This window comes from Lissotriton helveticus, chromosome 1_1 (assembly GCF_964261635.1).
Source record: "Lissotriton helveticus chromosome 1_1, aLisHel1.1, whole genome shotgun sequence".
NCBI classification, from domain to species: Eukaryota; Metazoa; Chordata; class Amphibia; order Caudata; family Salamandridae; genus Lissotriton; species Lissotriton helveticus.
The window spans coordinates 973,202,695-973,227,814 of record NC_136057.1 but is presented as its reverse complement, the minus strand read 5'-3'; positions in this window follow the sequence as shown (position 1 = coordinate 973,227,814).

Sequence of the window (25,120 nt, the reverse complement as noted above, 5' to 3'; positions counted from 1 at the left end):
ATGTGGTTCCTGTTCAAGGCCTGTTTCTTTCTCAAGAGCTCATTTCTGACTGCTGTTTATTTCCTCTTCGAGGTCTGGATCTTGTTCAACGTCTATGTGCTGCTCAACATCTGGCTTCATCCCCAGGACTTTGTTCTTGCTCAAAGATCGTGTGTGTGGTGTGCCAGTAATTTAAAACTACCAAAAGGGTGCAAATGATGGGTTTTTTAGGGGGTCCTTTTGATAGGATCAAAAGAATTCAAATGAGAAGGTCAGCACGGAATTATGAAGCACAACTGTCTGGTGAGTAAAGTATAATGACCTTGTGGTTTAACCTTTGTCAGGTCGACATGTTTCACGCCCTTGTGGTCTAGGGGGGATCTGTGGCGTTTCTTCAGGACCAGAAATAGGTGTAGATCCTGCTCTAAATCAGAGAGGGTGTCAAGCTGGAATCATATGTGACAGGCCCTATTGGTTAAGCACATGGTAAAGAAAGTACATGTGATATGCTCACACTATCGTGCTTCCTAATCCAACCTACAGATAAAAAGGAAGGAGGAAAAAGAGAGAGAGAGAACACCCTCAGAATAAATTATTACGTGCCATGGCTAAGACACTCGCAGTAGAAACTGTCAGCAACAATTTGTTGTATAGTGCAGTGTCATGCTCTAGTCTATAAGCATTACATGTATTTTTTTCTACAAGGAGTGCCGCCTGTATCCACGTATCTCGGTGTCACCTCTGTGCATTACAAAAAGAGTTTTGCTTAAGGTGTATCTAGACAGACGGACATTTAAAAACATGTAAAACGAAACACATCACACAATACATTATTTCACATGATCTCAGGTATTGGCACTGACATTTGTAATTTCTAATAAGGCTTTTCGACATCTCTTACCCACAATAGTAGGCCTACATGTGCCTTAGGTCAAGGCAGAGGACTGCGTAACTACTGCGGTTGTCAGTCTGGAACAACAAACAAACAGGCACAGTTAATGAGAATGGGCTCCTCAGTGCCTGTCTAAGTACTCATGATCGCCAAGCGTCCTTCATGGTGGCCATACTCACGGTCTTATATGCGGAGTCACGCTTCCTATACCGAGGAAGGCTTGGTTATAGCTCACAGAAAAAAAAAAAAATCATTCAGCAGCCCCTCGAGTGAGGACAGCTGGGGAAACAATAACAGCCAACAAGGTACCAACCCACTACCTCTATTAAATTACTCCGCCCCCCTATCAGGGACCACAACAGATGGGGATGTTTCTGGGCCAACCACCTATCTGGCACCAAATGTACCCAATGGCTATGCAGCCACAGATTCCTATGTATCAACAACCCTTCCCTTAGCCCCCATTTTTCAATAAAGGTTGGGCCAGAGTCAGAGACAGAAAAAGAAGCAGCAACAAAACGGTACAATGGGAGCAACTGGAACCACAGATGTGACTAAGGAGCCACACAATAACAACTTCAAAACAATTGTGGTAAACGTATCTGAACAGATTGTAAGTGAAGAAGAGATGAAGACACTTGAGAAAGGATTGGGATTTGTCCCAACTCCACACATGGACAAGTTCATGCTACATAGTGAACGACATCAGTTTATTTGAAAGATCCACCTTATGGCCTTTTTTGAGGATAAACCAGCCACCGTTTTGGAGGATTCAGGGATATGGAAACTGTCGAAAGTTACACCTATGACAGCCATGGTACACAGTGAAACCATCACCGTTGAGAAGGCTGTGCTTAAAGAAATTGGAGGATCTACAGCATCCTACAGGATACAACAACCTAATCAACAAAGAAAGGAACATCTTTAAAAAACCTGAATAAAGACCCTACCATTATTATGAAACTTGCAGACAAAGGCAGCATTATCGTCTTTATGCCACTGACCATTTACAACAAGGAATGCCTCTGCCAACTCAGGAATTACCAATACTACCACCTTCTCACCAACCCTAACCACAAGACTTACAAAAAAAATCACACAGTTGGTGAGCTCTACAGAAACAGAAGGTTGGATCACCAGGAATGAGGCAGAGTTCCTGATCGATTTGACACCAAGAATACCATACTTCTACACCTTGCCCAAAATACACAAGGGAACCATGCGCCCTCCAGGGCATCCCATCGCCTCTGGGATTGAATCCGTACTGGAACCACTAAGCAAATTCTGCGATAATATCTTGAGACCACTGGCCACCAAAACTATCACATGCCTAAAGCATACCACAGATGTATTACACCTTCTTAAGAACCTGGAACACTCAGAAGAGATCGACCTACTAGTGACCCTCGATGTGGAGGTGTTATATACCAACATACCTCAGGACACCACCATTGAAGTCTTGGAAACCTGTCTACTGGCTGAAACACACTGGGAATCCATCCTCTAACTGTATTCAAAAGATTGTTAAGAAACACTGGTCCATCCTGAAAACAAGAACCGTGAACATTCCCAAACCAAGGTTTGCGTTTAAACGCACACAGAATATGAGGGATCTGCAAACTCATACATGACCACAGGAAACCCATAGGGAAAACCAACCTACCTTATTAGGATTACCAAAATTGAAAGGCCATTACCCATGTGGCAGTTGCACAGTGTGCAACCTTACAAAAGCAAGTAAGGAAATCAATCTTGGTGAAACCAACCCATGGATACAAAAAAAAACATACTAACTGTAACACCAAAAAATGCATATACCTGATAACCTACCCATGCAACCTACGCTATATTGGGATGACCACAAGACCGATAAAGACCAGGATTACAGAACATCGCAGTAATGTTTAGTGCAAACGCATTACCACTAGGATGTCAACTCATTTTGTTAACAGCAATCACACACCAGAAGACTTGTAATGAGCCATCTTGGAAACCAACGATAGCTGGGACCAACGAACATTATTTACGAGAGAACAACGATGGGTTTTAAGTCTCAGGAGCCATATACAGGGTTTGAATGATGACATTCCGTCGCACGAATGCAACAGATGACTCCACACAGTGATTCCGGTACTACATCACATGAATTAACTCTAACACTCTCAGCCAGCTATCGGACCTCCAGGAATTCACCAATATATAGCATTTTTTGCACGTTGGTTGGACCTTTAGGAATTGACTTAGAACTTCTAGAATGATTCAATCAATCTGCTGTTTGGTACAGAACGACATCTACTCCCTATTACAATATTAGAAGTGGGTTAACTCAGGTGCATTTTACAGCGATTAGCACCACTCCTCATCACCTCATAAATAGGGGGATATCTCATGTACACTCAACAGCTACTAGCATCATGGGAAGGTACATACAAATGTTACCCCACACATCCAGATTTGACTTTAGTCCCAGGAGGTGCAACTAACACTTTTGTAAATAAGGATGGGGGGTAATCACTCCTGTTCTATTTCAAAATGTGTTACTGGTGTTTTCATTCTCTAAGATGCTGGTTATTATCATGAACCCTTCTATTCTCTGCAATATGGCAACCTTCATAATAATACCGGCATTTTGAGTGCTTTCCCCTTCTCTAATATGCCCAGCAACTACAGCGCGCGGAAGTACGGCGAGTCGTGCTACTGCTGTCCACCCGCTGATTCTCAACCCACTAGAGGGCACATCGTCCAGTGTTTTGGGGATTTCCCTGGGAATAGTCCATGTACTTAAATTGCCCTTTCCATTTAGAGCAGTCTCTCAAATGGGTAGGCATAGGTTTTTCCCCCTTCAAGATGGCCGCCAGCAAGAGCCAGCACTTGCAAAGCCACATTCTATGATCAGACCGCCCATCCCCGTGAGTCACTTCCGGTTCACCGGCCCTCCCTATGCACAGCACCTGCGGCTGGCATTCATTTAAATATACCGCAGAATGGCAAGATCCCCGATTTGCCGGAAGGCAGCGAGAGGGGTAGGTCCAAAGCGAGACTCTGTGTATAAGACAGTGAGTATGGCCACCATAAAGGATGCTTGGCAATCGTGAGTGCTGAGACAGGCACTGTGGAGCCCATTCTCATTAACTGCACCTGTTTGTTAGTTTTTCCAGACTGACAACCGCAGTAGTTATGCGGTCCTCTGCCTTGACCTAAGGCACACATAGGCCTACTGTTGGGGAAAGAGATGCCGAAAAGCCTTTTAAGGAATCACAAATGTCAGTGCCAATACTTGATATCACGTGAAATAATGTATTGTGTGATGTGTTTCGATTTATATGTTTTTAAATGTCTGTCTTTCTGTAATACATGGAGGTGACACCAAGATGCGTGGATACCGGTGGCACCCATTGTCGAAAAATTACATGCAATGCTTATAGACTAGAGCATGACACTGCACTTAACAACGAAATGTTGTGTCAAGTTTCTACTGTGATTGTCTTAACCATTACACAGAATAATTTATTTTGAGGTTGTTCTCTCTCTTTTTTTCTCCTTTCTTTTTATCTCCAGGTTTGCTTAGTAAACATGATAGGGTGAGCTCATCACAGTTACTTTCTTTACCATATGCTTAACCACTGGGGCATGTCACATATGATTGCACCTTGACACCCTCTCTGATTTAGAGCATGGTCTACACCTATTTATAGTCCTGAAGAAACACCACAGATCCCCCTTGGACCGCAAGGGCGTGAACTATTTTGACCTGACCAAGTATAAACCACAAGGTCATTACACTTCACCCACTAGACAGTCGAGCTTCATAATTCCATGCTGACAGTCCTCATTTGACTTCTTTTAATCCTAACAAAGGGACCTTGAATAAACCCATCGCTGGGCACCCGTTAGGTAGTTTTAGATCACTGACACACCCACTGATCAGGTCAGCACACCCGCACACATTATCACTGCTGTTTTATTGAAAAAATCTCCAACAAAGAGCCCTCTCGCGGGGCCCGTGGGGCATTGCAGCGCCAGCTCAATGACTAGCAAAAAGCCCAATGATGAAGCATGACACCAACATGGGTATGTGAGGGCATCACTTTCTATTAAGAAAGATCCCCCTCACCATTTTCTATACCAACCGCTCTCCTAAGTCTTAGCTAGACAGGAACAAGTACTCCCTTTGTTGTTATGCTTGTTAACTTTCTAAGGAGCATGGGTACTGGACCTTGATCACGCTCCTTGTCCCTCTCTCTGTATGTTATATGGTAATTGCTTTAGGCAGGATGCCTATTCAATTAATAATTGAGGTATCATTCATTCTTGCCATCTTGTGCTCAATTTATTGCTTAATGCTTGACTCGATTTTGACGTTTGATTCATACCCACTTCAGGAATGGTTCATACTCACGGTGAGGTTCTCATAAGGTCTGGTACCAGTATGCATTATAATTTCTTTCTAAATTAAGCTATCTGACTTCACTACTAGTTGATGTTCCTACTCAAATTTTGATAACCGTCTGAGGTGTTGGTGTCTGGAGCCTACTCAAGGTCAGATTCCGATGTGGTTTGAGTCTTACTCGAGGCCTGGCTCAATCTTGCTTCTTGGCTCAAATTTATATTTATTTACTGATGAACTCCTGACTCCATTTTGAGGTCTAGTACATCATTGAGATGTGGTGCCAGAGTAATGCTAAGTCTATTTCTCGCAATGTATACATCCAGCCCTGGGAAAGCTACAACAAAGATCAATGAGGTCACAAGGACATTTAGACAGTACTCTGGGCGTTAAACTAGAGAATTTATATACCAACATACCTGTCATGAACATATGTGGTTGCTATAAATTGTTAAATGGCTTCTGAATTTGACAGAAACTACTTCAGAAGCAGTAGCGGCCCGTGGTGGGAGTGATGCCGGGCGCTGATGTGGGGCGGGGGAGGGGCACGGTGGGGGGTAGTAAACTCCAGAATACGGCCGCACAGAGGTAAGTACACCAATAAATAAATAAAACGAATTTTGTTGCGCACGCTGTATCGCCAAATGCGATGCATCGCGCGCAACGAAATTATGGAAACATGATTGTTTTTAGAGACTCTGGACTATACTATGGAAAATATGGAAACATGAATTATTACCATGAATTGTTTTTAGAGTCTCTGGAATATACTAAATCAACAACTTGAAAAGAATGTTTCTGTCCCAAATATCACAAGGTCTTGTATGCTATATAAATATCCCCAAAAGTATTTACAGTATCAAAAGGGTTTATTTTTATGATAAATCACGTCCTTATTATAAAATATGAATTTAAATATACAAACGGTCTTTAAATGATGTCTTTATATTTGATTTGTAAGCAAAACACCACTATCATGTTTAGTTTATCCTAACTGTCAAACAGAGGCGTGGTTATATTAGGATCACAAATATGGTTATCAACATGGCACACCCGCACGCATTATCACTGCTGTTTTATTGAAGAAATCTCCAACAAAGAGCCCTCTCGCGGGGCCCGTGGGGCATTGCAGCGCCAGCTCCATGACTAGCAAAAAGCCCAATGATGAAGCATGACACCAACATGGGTGTGTGAGGGCATCACTTCCTATTAAGAAAGATCCCCTTCACTATTTTCTATACCAACCGCTCTCCTAAGCCTTATCTAGACAGGAACAAGTACTCCCTTGTTGTTATGCATGTTAACTTTCTAAGGAGCATGGGTACTGGACCGTGATCACGCTCCTTGTCCCTCTCTCTGTATGTTATATGGCAATTGCCTTAGGCAGGATACCTATTCAATTAATAATTGAGGTCTCATTCATTCTTGCCATCTTGGGCTCAATTTATTGCTTAATGCTTGACTCGATTTTGACTTTTGATTCATACCCACTTCAGGAATGGTTCACACTCACGGTGAGGTTCTCATAAGGTCTGGTACCAGTATGCATTATAATTTCTTTCTAAATTAAGCTATCTGACTGCACTACTAGTTGTTGTTCCTACTCAAATTTTGGTAACAGTCTGAGGTGTTGGTGTCTGGAGCCTACTCAAGGTCAGGTTCCGATGTGGTTTGAGTCTTACTCGAGGCCTGGCTCAATCTTGCTTCTTGGCTCAAATTTATATTTATTTACTGATGAACTCCTGACTCCATTTTGAGGTCTGGTACATCATTGAGATGTGGTGCCAGTGTAATGCTAAGTCTATTTCTCGCAATGTATACATCCAGCCCTGGGAAAGCTACAACAAAGATCAATGACGTCACAAGGACATTTAGACAGTACTCCGGGCGTTGAACTAGAGAATTTATATACCAATATACCTGTCATGAACATATGTGGTTGCTATAAATTGTTAAATGGCTTCTGAATTTGACAGAAACTACTTCAGAAGCAGTAGCGGCCCGTGGTGGGAGTGATGCCGGGCGCTGATGTGGGGCGGGGGAGGGGCAAGGTGGGGGGTAGTAAACTCCAGAATACGACCGCACAGAGGTAAGTACACCAATAAATAAATAAAACAAATTTTGTTGCGCACGCTGTATCGCCAAATGCGATGCATCGCGCGCAACGAAATTATGGAAACATGATTGTTTTTAGAGACTCTGGACTATACTATGGAAAATATGGAAACATGAATTATTTCCATGAATTGTTTTTAGAGTCTCTGGAATATACTAAATCAACAACTTGAAAAGAATGTTTCTGTCCCAAATATCACAAGGTCTCGTATGCTATATAAATATCCCCAAAAGTATTTACAGTATCAAAAGGGTTTATTTTTATGATAAATCACGTCCTTATTATAAAATATGAATTTAAATATACAAACAGTCTTTAAATGATGTCTTTATATTTGATTTGTAAGCAAAACACCACTAGCATGTTTAGTTTATCCTAACTGTCAAACAGAGGCGTGGTTATATTAGGATCACAAATATGGTTATCAACATGGCACACCCGCACGCATTATCACTGCTGTTTTATTGAGGAAATCTCCAACAAAGAGCCCTCTCGCGGGGCCCGTGGGGCATTGCAGCGCCAGCTCCATGACTAGCAAAAAGCCCAATGATGAAGCATGACACCAACATGGGTGTGTGAGGGCATCACTTCCTATTAAGAAAGATCCCCTTCACTATTTTCTATACCAACCGCTCTCCTAAGCCTTATCTAGACAGGAACAAGTACTCACTTGTTGTTATGCATGTTAACTTTCTAAGGAGCATGGGTACTGGACCTTGATCACGCTCCTTGTCCCTCTCTCTGTATGTTATATGGCAATTGCCTTAGGCAGGATACCTATTCAATTAATAATTGAGGTCTCATTCATTCTTGCCATCTTGTGCTCAATTTATTGCTTAAGGCTTGACTCGATTTTGACGTTTGATTCATACCCATTTCAGGAATGGTTCACACTCACGGTGAGGTTCTCATAGGGTCTGGTACCAGTATGCATTATAATTTCTTTCTAAATTAAGCTATCTGACTGCACTACTAGTTGTTGTTCCTACTCAAATTTTGGTAACAGTCTGAGGTGTTGGTGTCTGGAGCCTACTCAAGTTCAGGTTCCGATGTGGTTTGAGTCTTACTCGAGGCCTGGCTCAATCTTGCTTCTTGGCTCAAATTTATATTTATTTACTGATGAGCTCCTGACTCCATTTTGAGGTCTGGTACATCATTGAGATGTGGTGCCAGAGTAATGCTAAGTCTATTTCTCGCAATGTATACATCCAGCCCTGGGAAAGCTACAACAAAGATCAAAGAGTTCGCAAGGACATTTAGACAGTACTCCGGGTGTTGAACTAGAGAATTTATATACCAACATACCTGTCATGAACATATGTGGTTGCTATAAACTGTTTAATGGCTTCTGAATTTGACAGAAACTACTTCAGAAGCAGTAGCGGCCCGTGGTGGGAGTGATTCTGGGTGCTGATGTGGGGCGGGGAAGGGGCAGGGTGGGGGTAGTAAACTCAAGAATAAGGCCGCACAGAGGTAAGTACACAAATAAATAAATAAAACTAATTTTGTTGCGCACGCTGTATCGCCAAATGCGATGCATCGCGTGCAACGAAATTATGGAAACATGATTGTTTTTAGAGACTCTGGACTATACTATGGAAATTATGGAAACATGAATTATTTCCATGAATTGTTTTTAGAGACTCCGGAATATACTAAATCAACAACTTGAAAATGTTTCTGGCCTATCCTACTATATAGTATGATGGAGTTTCCATTTATGTCATTACTTCTTTTTATTTTTTTTTGTTCTCACTGTAGTACACATGTACCATTTTATAGTCACAATCAATTGTTTATTGTTTGGACATTTCTTTGCTTAAATGCTTTTTAAATGTAGCTACGAGTTGCTGTACCCTCACAAAATTAAATCTGTTTCTCTTATATAACCCCTGTGACCTTTGCTCTGCAATGAGGAAGACATCAAGACCTATGCCAGGCCAAAAATGGATGTGAAGAACACCATCAAGGCAAAAACCATCAGGGGAATGGTTATCAATGGATGCTCAGAAATCTTAAAATCTTTGTGTGGACCCAGTAGGTTCCTCGCTGCTCCCGTACTTTAGAGCCTTTTTCCATAAAAGATCAACCAATGCCCAACCTGGATGTAGTAGTTACTTGCTCCCATGTAGCGACAACCAATAATTGCAGCTATAAGTGAGCAATACTTGTAGCTGAAACCATGATATTGGCTTTAACGCTGTTGGAAATAATACATTAAAACCATATTCCTTTCCGGAGTGCCTCCTGCATGTTATTGGATTATCGTGACGGGGATGGTTTCCCCAAGACAAGGCACCAGCATGATTTGCTGTGCAATGCCGATAGCCAGTAGGTCATTATAGTTAGGACCAACTTTTCCCATAGATGAATTTTTTTTTGTTTTGCTAATAACTTAGGCACTGTTTGATGAATCTTCACAAAACTGTCCAAAACAAGTTCCTTACTTTGTCTAGGTCTGTATGGAAGGTTTTGGGGGGATTTGTCAAGCAGGGGCTGAGAACAACGGGTGCACTTAAAACGATTTTTACCCATGCAATGTCCATGGGGATTTTGCCATTTTTAGACACGGCTATTATCCGAACCACTCAATGAATTTACACTATACCAAGTTTAGCAGAAAGCTAGATCCTAGTCCAGAAAGAGCCCTTTTTGTAAATTGGTGTAAATCTGCTTAGTAGTTTTGGAGTTATTAAAGAAATAAAACTTTGTATATCTAGGGGCACAGATTCTCCACAGATTTGCGGGTACCCAAGGAGCCAATTATATATTACTTTACGTAAAAATAAAACCTACCAGTTCACTGAAAAAAACAAAGGTTACAGTGACGTTATAGTTATGTTAGCTTTTTACCCATACTCAACAATAGAAATTCAGCAATTATAATTATACTTCTCTGAAGAAACACAAGAGAGAAAGGGTATTAAGTGTACGGGCTCTCAGGGCGCTCAAGCAGTATTAACGTCAAAGTTTATATTGCAAGTTTAGAATTTTAGGTGCTAGCAGGGAGGGGGGGACCCACCAAAACCCCTCAATTTAAGTGTGCAAAAAACACATCTAGAGCATAAACACAACATCCTGCGCACTCAAATCAAATAAAGTCAACAGTGTGATAATATATTTAAATAGAATTATGTCCAACGTCGGTTCTTGAAGTTTCATTCATATCTCCTTATATTCAGTCACCAAATCATTTGACCATTTACAGCCAGCCGACACGTGTTTCGTTGTAGGTCCGTACATACACAGCAACTACAACTCTTCAGGGCTAAATGGCTGAATCCTTAGTATTTTTTGGGCCCACGTCCGGTGATAATTCCAACCCGGCAGGGTAACCTTGTATTTGGAAGACAACAGTATATGGCAATCCGAAATTATTAAAATGTAGCCGAGGACGCCAGAAGAACGCACACCTGTGCAATAAATGATGCCTCTTTCCAATTCTCGTTGTGTATTCCGAGTCTTTCAAACCACATGGGTACCTGTGGAATCACTCGCTCTAAGGCCGAATCGCTCTCGCATCCCTGGCGTCCGCAACCCGGAAGTGACCCATACAAAACAATAGAAATTCAGCAATTATAGGTATACTTCTCTGAAGAAACAATAACTTGTGCTGTTAAGTTACTTTAGGCCACAGGTTTTAGTTTTTAATATAAGTATAACTATAAGTAAAACTTTAACTGCTGAATATCTATGGGTTTTATGTGGATGAAACGTGCACCTAACAATAACGTCCCTGTAACCTTTTGTTTTTTTTTGTGAATAGATAGATAGACAGACAGACAGACAGACAGACAGACAGATAGATAGATAGATAGATAGATAGATAGATAGATAGATAGATAGATAGATAGATTGATAGATAGATCGATAGTCATTCCATTGCTTCAGCTACCTAAATAAAAAATCATCTTGGTCCTAACAGTTATGATGACCGGGCGGTGCTACTGCAAAGCCACCCAACACAACGGGAGTAAAACCACATTGCTCAGCTTTTTATAATCTGCTATGGCACGATCAATTCACACCAACTTTGAACACTCTATGCTGGCTTCCAGTCACGTAATTCTCCCACAACGTACTATATTCAGCATGCCAAGATTTACCTCAGTAATTTCACAGACTTTCTACCTTTCAGACACGAGATCAGCTACCCAAAGCCAACTAGCCACTTACTAGCAGACATAAAAAAATAAATGTACAGGGTTCATTGCTTGTATAGGCCCTACACATGCATAAAATATTTGACCATGGCTTCCTAAAGTATTGATGGGGCCTGAAGGTCATCCAGGAAGTCCATGACCAGAAGCATTCCAACCTACTGCCATACAGTTCTTTCTGGTCCATTTTATGTAAGACTACACATGGCTGTCTGGTCAGACGTCTAAGGCCAGCCATTGTCGTCCCTTAGTGTTTTTCTCTTCTGGTGATACATTTCATATTATTATATAAATAATTGTGAACTATCCCTGTGCCTCAAAGCCTATGTTTTCTAGAAATATATGTTATAGTTATACCCACTTTGTCTATCACTTCTTTATCCAAGAAAACCTTTGTCCCAAATTTCACAAGGTCTCGTATGCTATATAAATATCCCCAAAAGTATTTACAGTATCAAAAGGGTTTATTTTTATGATAAATCGCGTCCGTATTATAAAATATGAATTTAAATATACAAAAGGTCTTCAAATGATGTCTTTGTATTTGATTTGTAAGCAAAACACCACTAGCATGTTTAGTTTATCCTAACTGAACTTTTTCCTTGTTTCAAATTGTGTTGCTCCTAAAACTGTTGACACGTTTCAGACTCCTCTTATTCTATAGGTTTTCTCAGGACAAATGCAAGGACCTTTTGTTAAAATATCCCAAAATCCAAGGTAATATATTCAACCTTGAAACACTAGAGTATCGATTCACTGTTCATGAAATCCTAGATCATCATCCTGTTCTACACAGAGGCTTTTTGCCATTGATATTCTTGCATAACTCAGGAGGGTAGTTGATCCCACATATTAATCAATTTAAGTGAATTTAACTCACTGATCTCGTATGTAAAAAAAAAAGTGGCAAAGGCTCATGGGTAGCAGGCTGCTCCTTGCAGCACAGCACAAGACCTAAAATAACAAAATAGATAAATAGTCGTAAATCCCTGTCCCCATTTTCTTACATTTATCTGCACAGCCACTCTGCACCCCTCCCTTTATGTATGCATCTAGGTCATTCAAAACCTTCCGCTGCATCAATCTGGCTCTATTCTGATAACCTCATAGAGTCACTCACGCCAGAATGACCACACGCCACATAAAGACAGCCTGTAGGCTGTGCAAGAGTGGGTTGGACATTTTAAACTGCGCATCATCTCAATTTTGTTTGTTTGTTTGTGCGTGAATCCCCCGTGTGTTTGTGGAACTTTTATTTTTCCCCATAATTACAGTTATGAAGCAAATATTTACCATAAATAAATTCAAAGTGGTTTTCTCATCCTGTGTGTATCTGATTGATGCAGTGGTATTAAAATGTAGGCGCCATTAGGGGATTAGTTATTGCCTGGTCCACCCCAAGCTCTCCCAGCAGACTTCAGAGTTTACAACGGTTCACTCGATCAAAAACCACTATGAGGTCCTTAAAACCCAGGAACAGCGCCCCTGGTTTGGCAATTATGACCAATAAATTTAGGCATTGATCTTTGGTTAGTCTCTGCCCAGTCAGACAACCTATTCAGTAAGACCCATCCCAGAACCTTTACTGTAACATCAATAAGGGATATGGGCCAATAACAGTGTGAGCTGTCCCCATCTCCCTTCTTAAACATCGGTACAATGGGGGCAGTAGACTATGATGTGGGCATTACTGTTGCTACTGGCGCGTTTAAAACCTTGACGAGGTGAGGAACTCATATCTCTGTATTAGAGCGGGAAAGGTCGGGCAGGATCCCATCTGGTCCTGGCGCCTTATTCCGAGACAGAACCTCAATTCCCAATCTGATTTCGTCCAGGGTGAAGGTAATGGGATCAGAGCTATGATAAGGGTATAATTCCTGTGATGGTTCCTCTCTGTGGCACTGATGGTAAACTCCCTCAAAATGAGCCTGCCATTGCTCCGGTAAAATATTATAAGTTTGTCCTGGGTTATTTCGATCTTTAAAACATGGGTTATTAGTGACACTCCAAAAACGGGTACAGTCCTTTTGCTCACAAGCTTCTGTTAATTCCTCTGAGGTTTTTATTTACAGTAAGTGTTTCTGCCCCTTGACGGCTTGCTTGTAGTTGCTGCGGCAGGCCGCCACCCAGCACCTATCTCTCGGTGTCTGTTTTATGGCCCTCTTAAGGTCTCTGAGGGCCCGAGAGCACTCCCCGTCAAACCATCTTGGGACATCATTGTGGGAAGTGTGCCGGAACTGTTAAAAATGTCCACTACTTGTGTTATAGCAATAAATGATTGGATTGTTACTTTCCCCTGTGCTTGCGGGTCTAAATATTTCAAAATCTCCTGCTTGCCTAAACTAAAGAGTGATTTATTAAAAGCGATAGTATTAACCTATGACCACCTTAAAAGCCTTCCTTGCTCATTAGCAGAGAACATGCCCCCAGTTATTTTTTGCGGAACAGGCTGATTCCAAGGGACTACAAGTGACATAATCACGGGATTATGGTCGCTAAATGTACTGTGATGTATGTGCAACAAGGATATAAACCTCATTAGTGTAACAGACACAAATATAAAATCAATAGATGTTGAGCAGCCTCTACCTTTATAGGTCGGGGGCACAGGTGAGTCTGGGTGGGCAGCAATCAGATCTAGAGTGTGTGTAAGACCATACGTGTTTAGGAAAACATGCAATCCCTCACTTATTGTACAAGTCGACCAGTCTCCGTGAGTCACCGCTAAGTTGGGACACAGGTGGCAATTAAAATCTCCCACTAAGATCAATTGAGACTGTGACAGGCCTTCCCCCTGAAGTTGCTCCAGGCGTCTGCCTAACTCATCAAGGCTAGCCAATCCCTGTGATTGCAATCTAGCATTATAAAAATTAATTAGAACAAATCGATATGATTTGCTCATTGATGTAAGTCCTTGTGCGACATTAGAGTCCCACATCAGGGTCTTCCAACTACCATGAATCCTGAGAGCTATAAACATGATTAGACCCCCTCTTGATCGTCCAGATCTAGACCTTACTTCTGGGCAGAAAAATGTTTTAGAGCGCTCTAGAAAGAAATTATTAGCTACCTCCCACGTTTCCTGGGTACATATTATGTGAAAGTCTCTGATGTATTGAAGCCCCTGCTCATCCCGAAATTTACTAGCTAATCCTGCCACATTCCAGGGGACTATTTTTAAATCACCCACCCTGACACCAACCTGATTCAAGGAGGGGGCAATGCAGACCTTCCCTGAGCTACCTGATCCCATATAACTTTGCTCTCTAAGCTCCTGAAGGAAGCCCGTTTTTTTGCCCGGAATTGGTCTCCACCGTCACACTAGGTTCGATGGGTGGTTTGACCAAATTGTCACTGATTTTTCCTGTGCTCTCCTCCACTCGTAGTCCGTCTCTATCATTAAGATCCCTCAAGGGGGTAAATGAGTTAAGTGATGTCGGAAATGCACCACAAAGGTTAGAGCCCTCTACTTGATCTGCAAGACGTTGGGGTTGTATTGGACTAAAAGGTGGCCTATAAAAAAAAAACAAAGGTAGGGGTTAATCCCAGATTCAGTTAAGAATTATTGCGAGGTATGAAACAAGACCTTATGGGCCAGTTCTGGGTATCTTAGCGTGACAATCACGCTATCCCCTTTAAATGTTTTCTTGGTCCTATCGATCCAAGCGACCCTCCTCGCCATCAGAATATATCTGTGATCAGCCATATTAAACCTTGCATATTTGCATAGCCAGTTCGTTGCTTTATTAATCATTTATTTGGTGGACTCATCCATTTGGCTATTTAGTACTGGTACCCCTGCCAAGACTTTGGTATAGGGGCAGCTAGCAGGTGGGAGGTCTATGACTGGTAGGTCGGGGCTATTAGGGGTGGCAAACTATCACTGTTAACTGGCCATTGCCGTGGCTGGTGACCCCTTTGGATTGGACTACTATTGTGGCTTAACAGGGGTTGGGGTAGACTTGTCCCCAAGTTCGAATCCTGTGCCTCAATCCCTAGTACGCTAGAGATAACAGGAAGGGTATGGGTAGAGGTATGAACTTTCCATCACAGAAATTTGAGGAAAATGTATATTTTGACAAAGTTTGATGTTTGCAAGGGATTCTGGGTAACAGAACTTGATGAGATCCACATAAGTCACCCCATCCTGGATTTCCCTTGGCGTCTAGTTTTCAAAAATGTACAGGTTTGCTAGGTTTCCGTATCTAGGGCCCAAAATCCACTGTTAGGCACATTGCAAAACAAGCATTTGCAATGCAATAGGTCTCGCATTTACACGACTTTGAGCTATTGGCATTGTAAATGACAAGGCCTTTTATTTACGTTTTAAAAACAAAAACATAAATAAAAGTAATTGTCATTTACAATGCCAATAGCTCAAACTCACGCAAATGCGAGACCTATTGCATTTCAAATGTGTGTTTAAGTATGTAAGTCTGGTCGTTAGCACGATATTAATAAACAGGATATGGTGCAGCTCAAGAAACCTAAAGGGGGCAGGCACAGGAGGAGCAGGCACTGCAGGCAGTAACTGGCTCCCAGGTAAGCGGGGGTACACTAATTTTCCTGCAGCGCTAGGAAGTTCAGACAAGTGACATTAGATCAATGACTTAAGACTAAAAGGTTTACATTGCTCAAATGTGAGTGAACCGCTCAGTGTGGAGCACAACGCTGCGGTTTTTGAACAGAGTTTAATAGTATTGTTGATACACTGCCACTTTCTAAACAATCATAATACAGTATTATCCTATGAAGTAAAGAAAATGACAGAAATAAAAGCAAAACGTGAGGCGGAAGTCTAAGATTAATATATAGATCCATGGGTGATTCTATGATGTGCTCAATACCCCTCAAAAAGATACTCGTTGGCGAACATCTTCTATTGGTGATAGGAGGTATATATTTCACCTGTCGTAAAACACAACCGACAACAACTTGTGATGCAACCCACACACCGATATGTGCTTCCAAAGTATTGTGAGTGGGTGAAATTTTGCTTGGTGCTCGTGGCTAACGGCATCACACCTACAACGCATTAACACGTTGTTATAGATGTACGTTGAAAACAAGAAATGCTTGTTACTTTTAAAAATAGCGGAATGTCTTACACAGTGCTTAGTCCACCTTGCCGGGTTTCAGAGCACTGCACAATGCATATTTAAAAACACAGTCAAACACCTCTGGACTGTGGCAGCATGTAAACATACATGTTAGCACTGATGTCATATATACAACATTTGACATCATTATGAACAGCAGGCAAACGAGAGCAGGGTGGACGAGAGGCAGCAAAACAGCCAGGCTAGTGATCAGCAACACAAAGACACACACAGAGCAAAAACAGACACAAATAGCAGACCAGACACACAGCAGAAAACGACACAGCAAACTCAAGCACATACAGCAGAAACTGACACATAAAATATAAACAAGCCCACACAGAATAAACAAGCACATGCAGCAGAACCAAATGCATGAAGAAGAAACAAGCAAACTTATCTGAAAGGACCAGAAATGTAAACAAGAACAAGCATTCTCGTGGAATGCTCACACAAAGAACCAGCCTGCTTATCAGCGCCGCGCGCCTCATGAACAGCGCCGCGCGCCCCTCTGCAGACTCCCCCTGCATTCCAATGTCAGTCACGTGAACTGTTCACGAGGCGCGCGTCGCGATCCGATTCTTTCGCCCATGCATTCTAATGCAAAAGCTCACGCGTGCGACCTAATCCTATTGAAAAATGCTGCGCGTGGCCAGCTTTTGTCGCCTCTCGTTTTTCCGCTGAGCCGACAGCTATAGTGCTCTCTGCGAGAGCGCACTTTCGCGCGCTTTTCGCAGCGAGCCCTACAAAGGGTCAGTTTCACATGAAAAATGTGGTTTCCCCTTTGCGTTTTGGGCTGTTTCCTGTCGCGGGCAGTAGGCCTACCCACACACTTGAGGTACAATTTTTATCGGGAGTCTTAGGGAAATACAAAATAGTAGAACAAATGTTATTGCTATTTGACTTTCTTTCTTTGCATTTCTGCTTTTCAAATGTAAGACAGCGGGTAAAAAAGAAGTCAATTTGAACAATACCCTCCAATTCACATGCTAATATGGGTACCCACAAATTGAGAGATGCTCAAATAACCACTGCTTCTAAACTCCATATCTTGTTCCAATTTCAGAAATACTTAGGTTTACTTAATACCAGTTTTTCACTCTTTATATTTTACCAAATGAATTATTGTATACCCGGTACACAATGAAAAAACATTGCTAGGTGCAACTCAGTTATTGTCTCTGGGTACCTCGGGTTCTTGGTGAACCTACAAGGCTCATATAACCCAGCATTCAGAAGGGTCCCATGGATGTAACGCTATAAAGCTTTCAAAAATCTACCATAGTTGGAAGAAGTTACAGGTGAAAATGTAGTTAAAAAAAATTTTTTCAACTAAATTTCAATATTCTTTTATTTTAACTGTTACTTTCCAAAAGAAAACCTTGAGGGATCTACACAAATAACCCCTTGTTTAATTTCAGAATATGGTCTACTTTTCAAAAATGTATAGATTTCCATGATCCATTATTGGTTTTGCACCCATTTTTTTTTTTTATAGGCTATGTCCCAGTAAAATTAGAAAACTGCGTAGAAAATGTAGATTTTCTGAGAAATGTCTGCCTGCTTCTGAAAGCTGTGCAGATGGTGATTCTAGCACCAGAAACCCTCCGTTTATATTATTTGCTGGGAAGAAACCAGGTGCTTTCTTCTGCAGCACTTTTATTCCATCTTCCACCCAAAAACTAATTTAGCTGTATTTTGCCTAATTTCTCAGTTTCCTCCAAGGAAATCCACAAACCCCGGTACCTTTAGAATCCTCAGGATGTTGGAAGAAAAGGACGCAAATTTGGTGTGGATAACTTATGTGGACAAAATGGTATTGGGGCACGAACTACCACAAATCGCCAAAAAAGTACGGGGAGAAAAGACCTGGCAGCGAAGGGGTTAACTTTCATTTGCACTTATGTTTTTCATTGAACAAATACATATTACCTTCTATAAAACATACACGGCACTTGCTTCAGGGTTTACTGCACTGTAATTAATAAGTGCCCCATAGTCAACTAGGTGATACCTATCTTGTCAGTCTCAGAAAGATGAAGAGCTGAGATACCCTGCTGGGATTCAAACCGAATGCTGGACAGTGCATATAAATCCCAGCAGACAGTGCAGTACTGGCACATATGCCTACCCAGAGATATACACTTATGCACACACTTATACATATGCTTATCAAATGCATTAGGTAGAATGATGGAAACCACATGCAATTAAATGCTTTCTGCTGAAATACAATGTTATCGGAGGGTTCAAAGTGTGATTTCAACAAGGCAGGAACAGCCTTTCATCCTTCTGAGGCAGGTACATTGTGGACCATTAAATTGCATATTAGTAGCACTTGCTATTTCCAGCACATTGAAAAATTAGAAACTTAGTATTAATGTTAAATAAAACGACAAATATTACTTTTACAGATTTCGCCACGTAACATTTCTTTTCTTCACTCTCAATTAAAATAACTTTGCAAGTTCTGAAAGGTCTCGAAGCACTATGAAATAAAATGAACCACATCTAAGACTTATGTTCTATTTTCCTAATACTTTCATTTACTTTTTGTGATGGCAAACTCATTGCCAGATAGTTATTGCCCCATTACTTTCTCTGTCATATAATTACAGGCTAATGGGGCTAGCACTCCTTCTTCTTCCTTTGTCTTAGCTGCGATATCATATAACACCTCTGCTGTTTTTAGGTCGAGCCTGGGGTGCGCATGCGCTGCTCTGAAAAGGCATTCTGTATTCAGGTTTGGACTTGAAGCTCTGCCCACTCTCCGCTCATATTTTTCATTGGTTTGTGTCATTGTCCTTTGGAAACTGTGACTTTTCATTGGTCAATAGGCTTAGTAGTCCCTCCTTAGTAGCCACTTGTCTCATTCTGTAACCTCTCATGATGACACTCCCTGTTACATGTGTTGTTACTCTGTATGCTTTAATTACAGCCTCCGAGCACTATTTGCTTAATTGGTTTTCTCCTTAATGCTGTTGCTCTTCCCCCATCGTTGTAATTTTTTTTCATAGCATGCCACACTACGCACATACAGTGACGGCCATGTCTTTGGTTTATTTGCGATGCCGATGTTTTTTGAACAACTATTTATTAACTTTTATTTTTAAAACTGCCTCATGCCGCACTTTCACTTTAATGGTGTCTGCGCCCGTTTACTTAGATGAGCTGTCTAAGGAGAGGACGCGGCCGACATTAAAGTGAAAGCGCCGCATGGGCTTTTTTTACAAACAAGCATTTGTAATGCAATAGATCTCGCAAATTCAAGAGTTTCGAAAATGCAAGACCTATTGAATTGTAATGCTTGTTTGGTTACTGGGCACAGTATATGAAAACATAAACTTTCACAGCTAATACATTACTCTTGAAATACACCATTGCAGGTACACCATTGAACTCATTTTATTGAGGTTTTATTGGCGATACAGCACAATCTAAAAAGCCCATACATAACCATCAAGATACAGTACAGTTCTGAGCAGTACCTATATTTCGGAACTACAACAAAAAAGGAAGAACAAAAGAAAACTCTGGCACAAACCAAGTACCTCCCCTGCCCCGCAAAGAATGTCAAACTGCAGCATCGGAATGGCAAGAGCTGCGAGCTACAGGTATGTCCATGCCTATATGACTGTATTTCCCGCTCAATGAGAGATTCTATGGGTCTTGCAGAGGGCAGGTTCATTCCCCTGTATTCAGCCCACTCCTTCCATATTCTATTATGGTTCTGTGGGCAGCCTCACACCTGAAATACTGCCAGTTCCATCCCCATGCATATGTCCATGGCATGTTTCCACCCAACCACTGATGGTGGAGAGGTCCCTTTCCAGTGTCGGGCTGTCTCTCTTGGTCAGTGTGAGCCAAAAAACAGGAGGTGTTGTTTATATCTGTTTTCTCCTATCCCATCTGTGTTGTGTAGGAGGATTAGTTTGGGTTCAAAGGGGAGCTGCCAGGACAGCACTTGTACGAGGCAAGAGATTGCTCCTCGCCAGAAGGCCTGGAGTGTGCTGCAACTTCATACCGCATGAAAGAAAGTCCCAGCCTCCCCGCTGCATCTGAGACATGTGGGAGACGATATCACGCATATGCGCCAGAGACAGGATGTTGCATAGTATGCTCTGTGTATTTGAACTGGATGAAGTGATACCGGTTTGCAATGGCAGTGACTCGAGGACTTGCCAGGGCTTCTGTCCAGTCGTCCGTAAGGTCTGTGACGTCGCCTTCCCACACCATCCGTAACGTGCCCAACATGGTATGACTGTTTGACTAAGGTTTGAAAAATGTGTCTGATCTTGTGGGTGCCTAAATCTCCCCTTACAGTCACCCTTCAAGTGGGTTAAATTTGGGTGGACCAGGCAGCGTCTTGATGTATGGTATTACTGCATCTCTGAGTTGTAAATACTTATAGAACTTGCTGCGGTGGAGCTGATATTCCTCCTGCAACTGTTGGAAAGATTTAAGCACTGTCTCTTTCATAATGTTTCCTAGTGTGGATAGCCCAATGAGGTCCCAAGCACAAAACCCAGGCAGCGCAGCCCCTTGTTGAACGTTGATTCAGTGCCACAGTGGGGTCGCCTGGGTTAAACGTCCTCTCCAGCCCATCTGCCGGACCGTACGTCACCATAATTGGATAGCCACTTTGGCTGTTGGTGGAAGATGGTCTATGCCTGTCTGACTATAGAGAAGTTCTAATAGCCCTTAATTACCCATCACGCGTCTCTCTACTGCAAATGCCAGGTCTGCGTGTTGTACCACTATTCATTTATATTAAGCAGGTGGGAAGCCAAGTAGTAGGCGTATATATATCCCCCACAGCAATCCCTGCTTGATAGCTGGACTGGGTGCACACCATTGCAGGTTTCCATATGGGGGAAACAATAAGGAAGGTAGGGGCATATTATCAAGCCTGTGCGATAAAATCATCGCCGCTTTATCGGCCGAAGACGGCCGATAAAGCCGCGATAATGGGCTTGATAATATGCTCTAAGGAATTCCAATCGAAGGCCATGTTAGATGTCTTCACATCTAACATGGGCTTCGATTGGAATTCCTTAGAGCATATTATCAAGCCCATTATCGCCGCTTTATCGGCCGTTTCGACCGATAAAGCGGCGATGATTTTATCGCACAGGCTTGATAATATGCCCCGTAGTGTCTCCGCTGAAATTGGAAAAATAAATGCGTTAAGCAAATACATGCTATACTGATGCTGAATAATCCAGCCTTCAGCCTCAGGCCAGTCAGTCCGGACCAGAGCAGCAGACCCAGGTGGGGGGTAGTGTTGGGAGGGGGGGTGATAAAGCCCTTTTAGATCAATGTGCATTGAGTGTCTGGTTTGGAGTGTGGGTATTGCATGGACTTTAGCAGATACATGGCCTCCGCCAAAATGGCGGATATCCCGTCCATATTATTAAGAGTATATTGAAGTCAATGGCACTCTAACCATGGTAGACTGGGCATCTGTCACATTCTGGTGGATGTGCCGCTCTGCCAAACTCTAAAAAAAACTATGTTTTATGTGAAGTTTGTGTTCCTCTAGCTGCCAGGGCACAAGTCGGGGTACAAGTGAGTGGACGGTGTCCACCATCAATTTTCACTGGGTCAACGCTGTCAACCCTGTGAAGACGTTGAGATCTACTAAACTTTGCCAAATTCATCCCTGTGTCGGTTTCAGACACCGGGACACTTTCAGCAGTACTTGCATGTTGTCTGTTTTCGAGCAGCAATGTGCAGGCAGCAATGGGGCTTATCTTATTTTTAATTCCAGCTAAGCCCATAGCAAAGGCATCCTGGCTGAGAGCTATCTGCAGCCTCACACCCTAAATGCAATGGAGGGGAAACAAAGGCACACAGCTTATTACTTCACAGGTACTGAAGAAAGGCATGCTTTTGACTTTTTTCAGTCCCTGTATATAAGGACTTTCTCAGTACCTGTATTTAAAACATGAATGCACTGTACGAATGTAGGATGTGTTGGTCTATCACAATATTTACAAAAAGAACAATTTAAATACCACTATTTTGTTTTGTTTCTTTTATAGCAGTACTCCTCCCAATGCCGGTTGTCAAAGTACTTTACATCACAGGTAAACATTGTACATTGACTGTAAATCACTTGTGTAAATTAATGTACAGAGTGTGTTACACAAGACAATGAGGGTTACAAGGTGTAGGAGTTACATGACCTTCATAGCTCACTGTGCTTTAGTTGAAGGATTACAATTTGTGAACTGCAAGTAATAAAAAGATCTTCGTGTTAAAAGTAATAACCCACTTACCTAGATACATAACATAAAATCTGTCATCTGCATGTTACATAAGGTACTTTGCAGGAGTTACATTAGCCCTCTATGCTCCTTTGATATAAAACTGGAGCTAGACAAAACACAGACCTCTCCAGCAAATGTGTTATCTTTCAAAATTAATTTACCAATATTATTATTATCTGAGATTTACTGGGCACACGAAGATCTCTGCAGCAGGTACCTTAACCCCATAAGACATTTTAAAGTCAATCACCAAGCGATCCACATTTTTAAAGCGCAACTCTGTCACCGTGGGGATATCTGGGCTCTGTGTTGCTGTCGAAGAGCCAGGTCTCGAGTCTCTTTCTGAAGTCTGCCAGCGAGGGGGCCATACGGAGCTGGAGGGGAGGTCCTTCCAGGTGTTTGCTGTGATGTAGGAGAAAGAGTGACTGCTGCTGCGGGTGCAGCGGTTGCAGGCAGTTGCAGGCGCTGTGTGAGAGGGCGAGTGAAGAGGAGCGTAGGTGTCTAGCGGGTGGTGGAAGTTCAGTCAATGGTTGAGGTAGGCAGGTCCTAAGTCATGGTAGGCTTTGTAGGCATGCGTGAAGGCCTTGAACTGGCATATTTTCTGGATGGGGAGCGAGTGGAGGTCTCTCAGGTTGGGGGGGATGTGGGTTTGTTTAGGCAGGTCCAAGATGAGTCTGGCAGCAGCATTCTGGATAGCCTAGAGTCTTCTGAGGAGCTGGATGGAGATATCGGCATAGAGGGCGTTGCTGTAGTCGTGGCAGCTGGTGACGAGGGCTTAGTGACGGTCTTTCTGGTGTTGGTTTGGATACATCTGAAGATTCTGTGGAGCATGCAAAGTATGTGGAAGCAGGAGGAGGTGGCTGCGTTAGCTTGTCGTTTCATGGTCAGTTGGCAGTCAAGGATGATGCTGAGGTTGCGTGTGTGGTTGGTCAGTGTGGGTGTGGATCCGAGTTCTGCACGTCAACTGTAGTTCCAATGTGGAAGTGTTCTCAAAGTGCAGACTTTGAAACCAATATGACAGAACAGATTTGATCGCACATTTCTCCTTGCTGCCAATTTCTTTGTGGCAGAGTTAAAAAAAAAATGTATAAATTGAGCCCCATATTTTGTGTCGGGGTTTTGCTTCACTTTTTTGGGCAAACCCAGACACAAAATCTCACTTGTTAAATCACACAATGCACCCAAATGTACTAATGATAGAACTGCTACACATATGTCTGCGGTGTTAAGATCTACTGTAATGTCTTGTGATGTTACTTCCTGTGAGGTCATGAGTTGTGATGCCACCTCTTGTGATGTCTCTTCCTCTAACACCTTGTGCGATGTCACGTGCTGTGATGTCAAGCGCCATGATGCCTATTTTATATTGCTGAACTTGGTTAGTTCCACCCACTTCTGTTTTTTAGGATTTGTGCCCAGGTAGCTTCATTATGTTAAGTTATGTTACATCTTGTTATATTAGGTCTGCACAGATTCGCCTTTCGGCGTGGTTACCATTTTATATATGTATTTCTTTGTGCGTGGTTATTTTTGTTTATTTTACTTTATTTTGATAATGATTATGGAGTGATGAACATCATTATCGCAATGTTATATTAACATTCTACGTAGCAGTGCGGGCATCCTGCATACAAATGTCCAGGGACACCATCACACCCATCCATCCACATCACAAAGAGCTCATGTCACTGAAAGCGGTGGGTTCAAACTATTGGATTCTCGTTTTCAAGTTCCACCTTTGATTGACAGCTTCTGTGTTCCTGAGACCATCTCCGTACACAAGAGAAGCTCATTACTCATATAACCTCTGAAGATATGAGTCCTGTGAAGTTTGCGGTGAGAGTGAACCTAAAGCCTGTGCACGCTAGTGTACCCTGCACGGAATGCTCAGGTCATTTGCACAGTGATGCAAAGAGCAGGAAATGGTAATAGCGGACACATGTTAACTCATATCCAATAACTGCACCAGCAACCTTTGACCTCGTAAAGGCTTGCCAGTAGTGTCGTCATATAGGTCATTTCCCCAGGCTCCAAGCTCTGCAGCCAGGGTGGGCGCTTCCAGTCAGGAATAGCTGAATGCTGAGCAAGCACTCTAGAGTCTAAGCTAAACTGTGAGGCGTTGTCTAAAAATAGTTGGCTGTTTAATAGAGTCCAACCATGTGTACATAGGACGCCCGAGAAATACGTCAGCCCTCCACCTACTCTACTCATACCA